Below are 9,573 nucleotides of genomic sequence, written 5' to 3'. Positions count from 1 at the left end.
ACTCTGAGGAAGTAAATTGCAGCTAGAAATTTCTCATAATTCACATTTTTATTGCCGGCCGGATGGTCGAAACTTTGTCCATTTCCTAAGCGCTGAGCTGCAGAAGTAACAAGTTTTTTGGGCCTCGCTTTTGTCCAGGCTCATTACCGTATTGCGCTCCCCTCCGGCTTGCCCCGCCGACCTTCCTTCGGGGCAGCCTGCCACTTGCCACTTGCCGCTGGCTGCTTGTTTGTGCCGCAAATGAACGGAAATGGTGAAACTTTTAATTGAAACCATAAATTTTGCGTGGTTTCTGTGCCCACGGAATTTGTCGTTCTCCGCCCCCCATTTCGTATTTCGAGCAGCCCGCCTCCAGGAGGCACCTCCTTCACCTGGCTGAGAAGTGCAATTAGCGCTGTCCTGGCAGTCCCTGGTGAAATCCCTGGCCTGCACTTCTGTCCAGCCATCCAGGTAAGATGCCCGAATTGCCAGCGAAACTTTACCAGCTGAGCAGATCCAGATTCAGATTCGGGTCCAGGTCCACGTCCAGCCGGAGATTCGTTAGCTTCACTATACACACTCGACGGTGTGTCTGTGCACCGGAAATGGCGAATGATTAAAATGGGCGTGCCATAATTTCCGCCCTCCGGCGAACGGGAAATTGCCGAGATGGGTGCTCCTAATTGAAAACGACGAAGCCACTGAAGACACGCCGCTCCCGGCTCAAACAACAAGTTGTTGCCGCAGATTCGTATCATCCACGGCAGCAACATCTATTCATCGTTCGATGTGAGCATTTCGAAATTCAATTTCCTGCACTTAAATAGCTTGGCAGTTACTTTGGAGACTCACTTCAACATTTTGTATCGATGCAACACAGTATTGAGTGCCCTGATCAATCAGTGTAGAGGAGCACCAAATAAGCTTGATTTGATTTAGTCTAATTTAAAGCCTTAGAAGACTAAAATGTTGGGAATAATTATATTTTTGCCTGGAAAAAGATAAAGCTAAAGGCTATACATATAGAAGAGAAATAGTCTAATGAAAAGACTGTTTTTTTATAGGAGCTAATATCCGATAAATTTTAACATACATAAGTAAGTACTAATCCTAAACATCTTGCCGAACCGGTTAAAAAAAATTAATTCATCGAATGTATGACTACAATGGCAATGTTATTTTTTCTCAATCCTTCTTTTTGGTATTTGCAAACGTAAGTATTATATTGAGGCTGCGGATTTTTAAAACTAATGCGTACCTGTCTATAACTGCTTCTGAATTCACAGAGAGCAAAAATTAAAAAGTTGCATTCGACTAGCTCAAATATTTCCCTTCTGAAAATTTGCTTAGGACTTAAAGATTAAACAACGAAAAATGTCTATCAGATGCTGTGTGATATGTGTGTTTTTGGAACACCGCGAGAACATTTGGGTCTGGCTAATATTTCAAATGTCGGGGCACCCAGTCCACCGGATTTCTCCCCTTAGTTTTTGTGTGCCACTTTCGATATTGATTTTGTTTGGCATAAATATGCCATGTTTGCTCATTTTTGTTGCCACTGTTGTGGCTGCCACTTCCACTCCGGTTACGTTTTTATTATTTCTCCATCTTTTTTTGTGCCATTCGACGTGGAGCATGCGGCGCCCCCTTCCGCCCCCTGTGGCAAAATATTTTTAATTTGCCAAATGGCACAGTCAGCCAAGTGAAAGCCATACCTATACATGATACGGCTGCACGAAGTGGTTGTGGGTTCTGTGTGTGTGCCATGTGAAAAAGAGAAACCACAGCAGGAATTTTAATAATTCTAATGCGAGCTTTGCGAGTTATGTTCGAAAGAAAGCAGGAAATCGATAGCTCGATGCGATGGCTGCCAATCGAATGATTTACTGCGACAATCGAGGACCCATTTCCGCCGGATGCAGACGCTCTCCGCACGCATCATCGCCTCATTAGCGCGAATCAGCGGAAAAACCGCAAACTTTTATGGCACACACACCACGACACTCTCGTACACTGGAAATTTAATGCGCATAATTCATAGCATATTACCAACACTTCATTTTTTGGCTTCGCTTAAGCTCGAATGGCTCTGTGTTTTTGGCAATAAATTCGACGAGAATGGGAAAAATCTGAATGGGCGAGGACAAACTTTTGTTGCTTAAGTAAACTTGAAAAGTTTCAAGACATAAAAGTTTGTTGTGAAAGTCACACGAAAGTTGAATGCAATAAATCTGCACGTTGCTGCCACCGAAAGCGCACCGAAAAAGGCATCTCTCCCCAAAAATTGTGCAATGCGCCGCTCGCTGCCGGGCCAAATCCGTTAAAACCCGTTAGCATTTGGCCACCAAAAAGTGGAAAAGGGACCAAGAAGGCGAGTGGCGAAAAAAATGAATTCACTGAGAGCCGGAAAATAAAATGAACGAAAACTTTCAGCACATTCTTGGCTGATAAATGGCCAGCGAAATCTTGAAACACAGGCGCAGATTTCACCCGAGTACCATATATAACACATTCCGTGCCACGTCACGGCCAGAGCTGCAATGCAGGATGGCTCCTGACCACTTCAGAATGCCAAATGGCCAGCGGCGCTCTGTGTGCTAATTACTATTAAGGCCAGGCCAAGAGAGGGGCTCAGGTGCGTGGGCATTGGGGTGGGGAGGGAGATGAGGCAGGTGAAAATGGGCCACCAACTTGGCTGCTTATTAAAACTTTGGCGGCACACATGTAGCTGCCACTGCCAGGCAATCAAAAGTTGGCAACATTGCTTCGCGGCTGACAATGAGTCGGGACACTCGGAAGATGCTTTGCTAAGGCTTACATTTAGGTGTAAGTACCTTCAGTATTTTATTAACCGCTAGATATAAAAAGAAACCGCCGTTTCAGGTCCTGAACCTTAAAATGAGCTATCACTCAGATATTATCACAAGATTCTATTGGAGTCGTAAGTAAGCTCTACCGATGTATTATGAATATTTTTATAATTTATTATAATCACTTTAATAATAATGTTTTTACGTATTCCTTATTTATAACTATTTAAGGGTTGTAATCCCACACGTTTTAGTTTTTAAAAACGAAGTCTTTTTGATTTTTTAATTATTTAATTTATTTGAAAAGTATTTCAATTTTATACAATTATAAATTAAATAAAATCCTCTTGAAACAGCAATATTTAGAAGCAAATCCAGTCCAAAATCGAAAGTTGGTGTCGCACTTTTAAGCTTTACTGGCACATACATGCTAACTGCTACTGCCAAGCAATCAAAAGTTGGCATCATAGCTAACAATTAAGTCAAGACTTCTGAGCAGGCACACGGAACCTTTGGAATGGCTTTAACTTTCACGGGCCATAACGATGGTAACCCAGTTAGAAAGCCAAAAGTGTCCTTGTGCCACATGCAAAATAAAAAGAAAATAAAGCCCGGAGCGGAACGGCAGCAATCTTGGCCATAACTAGTGAGAGAGTGGATTCGTGGGGGCAGGATTAAGCCCCCCTAGCCCCAACTCCGCACTCACCACTGCTTTATGCCGGCAGGACCCTCTTTTTATCATTATGTGGCAGTTGCGGCTTAATTGCAATGAAAGCGCACGGCTTCCTCCAGCAATTTGCAGTGCGGCCGAGACTTAATCACATGAACGACACGGCGCCACATAAACTTAATCTCTGCGCCAGGTGAGCGATGGCGGAATGAAACAGGAAACAGGCGAAAGGACCTGTTTTCCCCAGGGCCGCCGTGAATGCACTGCCGAGCACATATTTCCCTTGATTATTATTATTATCGATGCACTTTTCCCGCTGCGTATTTCCCAGCAAAGGCAAGTTTAAAGCCGGTTCCTCAACTAATTAGCCTCGTTTAAGTTACAGTTTTCGAAAGTTAAACACGCTCGCACAAACGCAATTAGCAAGCTTACCGAGTTTATGAAAGTTTTGCCAGCACTCTTGCCGCCTTTTGCAGCTAATTAATTTGCCCAGCCGAAAAGTAACTTCACCATGACGCGAACTGTGACAGTGGCAGTCACAGTGCCCATTTACGGCTTAATATGCTGGTCAAAATACGGAAATTAAAAACACGGCCTTTGCATTGATAATTTTTATGCGGTCCACCCTTAATTGGAAAAGTTTTCCCATTTTAATTAAAACATTTGGCTTAATGCAAAATGCAGCAGCACAACAACAATGGGCGAAAGTTGCTGGACATTTTGAATGACTTTGCTTGGCTGGCAAAGTGGAACGCGTTGCTCATACGCCCTGTGTCCCGCCACCTCTACATGGTTAATTATGAATTACCTGGGCAGAGTGGCCCACGGTGGCTCCTATAGGCATTAAATACATGACTCACACTCCTCGTAGAGCTCGTATAATATTATATAAAAAATGAGCACCCTTTGTAGCCCTCACATTGCTCATACGCCCCGTATGGCACTCAATATGTTTGCCATTGGGAAAGATCTCGGCTCGACTTTGGCTCCGTGGCCGCATTCCGGATTCCGCTCGCAGCTTATGCGATTCAGCCGACAAGACAAATAGTTCCATGTAATTTGCTTGTATGTCAAACGACTCGCATATGTCAAATGTCAAACGCTGTCCCACAGCCATTTTTCTCCATCTCAGGCCCCAGCTTTTCTCTATGCTCCTCCTCCTGCCGCTGGGGGTGTCGACATGTGCGAATGCCGGCAAAGTTTTGCAAACAATAAATTACTATTACAATGACAATTCCACCCGCAGTCGCAGTCGGGCATTTTTTACGCTTCGCTTACATTTCCGTTTCCGCTTTCTCGCATGTGGGCGACATATATCATTGAACGCCGTTTTCACTGCAGCCACTGATCAATGTGAGATCACGTTCTGATTCGGGATTCTTCGGATTAGCCACTGGCCGTAGCCACTGCCCCAGGATGTCCGTAAGCCAAAGAGTGACTGAGGATGAAAACAAAAACAGCCAGGTCGTCTGGATTAACACTTGAGTGGCTGGCGGAAAAGACGAAAACCCAAGGCAAATAAAGCAGCTGCCCAGACACATCGACTTGCGCTAGACTGGGCAAAGAAAATATTGTTCCTGCCCGCCGGCTGAGGCTGAAATGTCAAAGCTTAAAGTCGGGCGGAGAGGCGAGTGGTAATCCGTATCCGTAGCTCTGGGTTTTAATCAGTCGGCAGCCGTCAGAAGTAATTAAGTGAGTCGGGAGCAGGAGCTAGTTGCTAATTGAATGAGCTTACCTCGGCCCTGTCCACTCGGCGTTTATTTGATTTATTAATTTGGCCAGGAACAGGCTCCGCAGCCACAATCGATTACCCAAACGAGCTCGGACCTGCCTCCTTCGATTGCGGCGCTGCTCTCGCCCCGGTGGAAGGAAGTTTGCGTCAGCTTTTATTTACGCAAACCGAAACATATTAAAAATTTACGGCTCGTTTACTGCGATTTGTTCAATTAAGTCGATACGTTTCCGGGATCCGTAATCCTCGTCCTCGTCCTCGTCCTCGTCCTTGCTCCTTCGAGCTCCTTCCGCTGCCTCCTCCATCAAAGTTGGATGGCAACTTCAGTGTGCTTCGTCTGCTTCTCTTGGCTGCCACTTTTAATTTTCTTCAAGTTTATTTGCCGCTTTCCTGTAATTGCTTCATCCCTTTCATTCTGTGCCGTGCGCCACCCCCAACCCCCAGCAGCTTTCCTTTTTAATTTTTATTGAATTGGCTCTTGTTACTGCTTAGACTTTGGATTGAAATTAAACGAGCGTGGTTTATGGCTGCACAGGCCGGGAAGGAGTGAAATTTAATCAAGTTATGCACTGGCTGGCAGGGAGGCAGGCAACAAAGAAAACAAGTCTCGAGTGGCCGGCCATTGTTTAAGCCAAGGCAAAACTTTGCCAACTCCAAACTTAATTAAAAAAAGAGGATAACAGGGTGAGTGCCACATTCGCGGGCCCCCCGGCCAGTGGTCCAATATATCCTGGATAGGCATATATTTGGTGGCACTGCACAAAGCTAATGAAAGCCACGACCGCGAAATTGCGCGTAACTTGGCATAATATTGACCAATATGGCTAATTGTGTGTACGCCACGTAGGGCTCGAGTGCAGGAACGCAAACGCAAGCGGAAACGGAAACTGACTGCCCACCGCAAACAGGCAAACACACGTGGAGCGAGCGCCACAAAGTGAAGCCGTGCACATCAACGTAATAATTGTAATAATACAAATGCCGACACTTGCGGACAACAAGCGCGTCCTGCGACCTGCGTCCTGCATCCTGGCAAAGAGCCAGGCCAAGTCGGCAGGTCAACAAGTGTATACGTGTGTGCACAAGTGCAACGTCTCCATCATCGGCATCATCATCATCATCGTCCTGATGGCCCGAGGTTGCAGGTCGGAGGTCGGAGGTCGCTTGATAATGCTGTTGCTGTTGCGTCAGGAAACTTGAAATGAATTTGCATAAACTTCGGGCCGGGTCCCGAGTCCCAAATTGAAATATGCCAGGCTGCCAAAACAAAAGCCAGCCAACGAGGCCACCTCCTCGTCCTGCGTCCTTCGCCGACAAGGGTTGAGAAATAGGTTTTAGGGCTGCCACGTTGGCAAGCTGACTTTATTTGCAATATGGAAATATTTTTCATTACCTTGTCTCCGCTTACCCCCCTTTCATGTCAATCGCTGGCTGTCAAGACGCTGGAACTCCTGTATCTGCACTGCACTGCTTGTGGTTCTGCATGCGGATACGGGTGCGGATCTGGCTGCGGATGCGAGTGCGGATGGGGCTGCGGCGCTTGCTTTGGCATATTTTATGGCAATATTTTTGATATTCCCTGTTAGTCGCTCAGCCACTTATATGCCAATTTCGCAGCCAAGCTCGGGCGAAGTGAAGCTTGAAGCCTGGGCTTTAACTTTCGGCAAACAAAGGACGGCTCTTAATGGAAGTTTAAGCCATAGGCGGCATAAGTTTGCACTCGGAATATATTTCCCTCAAATGGTTTACATGACCCTATTTAAAGGCGACTCTTGGTTGAAGGCTAGAAAGGCTTGTATAATGAATATTAAATTTTAAAAAATCTGTGTTGCCAACAGAGATCCAATATTTTTAATGTCGATATTGTGAAAATATTTCACAAGTCTGGAGAAATGCCCAGCGGAGTTTCATGACAGTAATGTGGGTTTAGGCGTCTCTTTACCTATCCAGGCACTCAAAACGAGCGTGACCATATGCAACCTATCGATCCCGCTTAATGGGCACTCGACCCGAACTGGCTGTATTTGAAGTGCCCGAGCTGTTTGCTCTTCTGACAGCTGCGGATATGCGGACAAGGATGTAAGGATATGCGGATGTATGTCGATAGTGGGCCGCCGAGAGCGAAAGTCACAGAAGCTGGTCGAACAATAGAGCAATCGTGAAGCAATGAAGTCATGCCACGAGCATATATGCACTGTACTCTGGCCCCAGATAGGTGCATACCGAATCCACGTGCGGCATTTGCGATAATCCGTAGTTTGCCAGATTGCGCTTATGCCACTCGCTTAAATTGTATTGCCACGGCGCTTAGCCAGCGACTTTTAATGCGTTCCATGCAAATAGAGGCGCTCCTTCAGCGCCAACTGCCGGGCACGGACAACAATTACGCGCATTATCCTTTCGACTGGACTCGGACACGGACACGAATCCGGATGCGGATCCGGACGATAACACGGCGTTTGCTTAAACAAGCATAAATGCGAAGCGCTAAAAGGACACTCAAAACGAAACGGACACGAAGGTGTGGAATGTGTTCGTCGAACCCGCAATGCTCTTTCCAATCTGTATAAAAATTATTTATTTTCAAAGTTTTTTATTAAAAACAGAAACTAATTTCAGCAACATATATGTAGCTCAAGTGCTTATATTATTTATAAAGAATCTAAGAAATATTTTCGATATTTTTCTTTATACGAACACCCTTTTTTTAAACACCCCAATTATTTCAAACTATTTCTTTTAATACTATTTACCTCTTATAAGAGTGTTAAAAAAATTGTTTTTAATAACATGACCAACTAGTATAATTTTGAAAATAACTAAGTTAATTTTAAATGTTTTTACTTACGATTACTTAATTTTAATACAAATGTATATCGCCTGTATATTTTTAAACACAAACGCAACTACTTATATTTCTTGAAATTAATTTTGATAATATTTTAAATATTCCCAGCATAGTGAAGTATCTCGAGCTGAGACAGCGTATGAAAAGTGTTCTGCAATTTTAATTTGGCTAAGTAGCAGCCAGTGACAGACAGTGGCAAAAGGATGCGAATACCTTGTTAGCGGGCAGGACTCGGATGCGACCCAGCGATACCCTGCACTCCCCTGGGAGTTGGGTGGCCTTGGACTTAATTCCTTGGCCCAGAATGACCGAACTTCTCGGGGCCCTGCCACCCTGCGGAGTCTGAAAAAACGCTAATTTAATTTTAACTTTGTGCATCCTTTCCTCGGACCTTCTCGGGGATCTTCTCCACTGTTTGGCCGTGTATATGTACGTATCCGCCCTGTGTTTGATTTCGCTGTCAGCGTCTTTGGCACACTTTTGCAGCGCATTAGAGGGCTCAACTGGGGGCGAGTGGCAAGTGGAAAGTTAAAGTCAGAAACGGAGACGGCAAAAAAAGGAAATCTGGCAGCGGACGCGAAAGAGTAAAAGTAAAATATTTGTCCTGCCACGGCCATTGCAAGTGAACAGCGCTGATTGCGGCACTAAAAAGGAACGCTCCTTGTGCGGCGATAAGATTTCCAGCTTCGCCAACTGCGAACTTCCCCATCCCAACTCCCCAGTTAATCGGTCCGAAGTTTGGCCATCCGCCTCCTAATGTGCCGGCCAAACTTTTGGGCCCGGCTCAAAGGCAGTTGGCACCTCGGTCCGCATTCAGTTATTTACGCAACGTCGTCTGAACCTGACAATCAGCAGCAATTTGCCGCAGCTCCTGGAATCCGCACTTGGATCCGGATCCACATCCACATCCGCCTCCGAATTCTTATTCAGAAAGCATCCGATAAGCATAACAGTTGTCGTCGTGCCGCCGGCTCACACCTTCAGATCCGATTTTTGGGGCGGGTCCATCCGTAGTGATGAGCAACAAAGGGTCCTAATACTATTAAATAATTACATAGAATAAAGGGTATTTTCTTTTATTTTCAGATCCATTAGTATAAAGTACCCTAAACCTTAAATATCTCTAAAATTCAGAAATTTTCTTTAAGAAAAAACCACCTATCAAAACCAAAACCTTACCAAAACAATTGTGTTTCATATAATTCAATATAGATTCTTTTCTTCTATAATCTTCTCTAAGATTTTAACACAAACAAAATAATTTATTATTTTTTTTTATACGATAGAGGTCATTTTAAGTGCATTAAAAACAAGCGTAGAATTTAACCTTTTTGTACAAAAAGTTCACATTCAATTCTGTTCACAGGGTAAAAAGAGTCCTGAAAACCGACAAGTTGTCACCTCTGGTGGCCACGGTGGTTTCAGTGGGTGGTGCTGGGTGGTTGGGTGGCTTGGGGGTTGGGCTGTTGATGGCGGTGCGCTGCTGCCAACAAATCGTCGCCAGCTGGCGGCGACAATAAAACGTTTTACAATG

This window comes from Drosophila biarmipes, chromosome 2R (genome assembly GCF_025231255.1).
Source record: "Drosophila biarmipes strain raj3 chromosome 2R, RU_DBia_V1.1, whole genome shotgun sequence".
Taxonomy (NCBI): Eukaryota; Metazoa; Arthropoda; class Insecta; order Diptera; family Drosophilidae; genus Drosophila; species Drosophila biarmipes.
The sequence above is the reverse complement of the archived record's forward strand: the minus strand, read 5'-3'. Positions refer to the sequence as shown.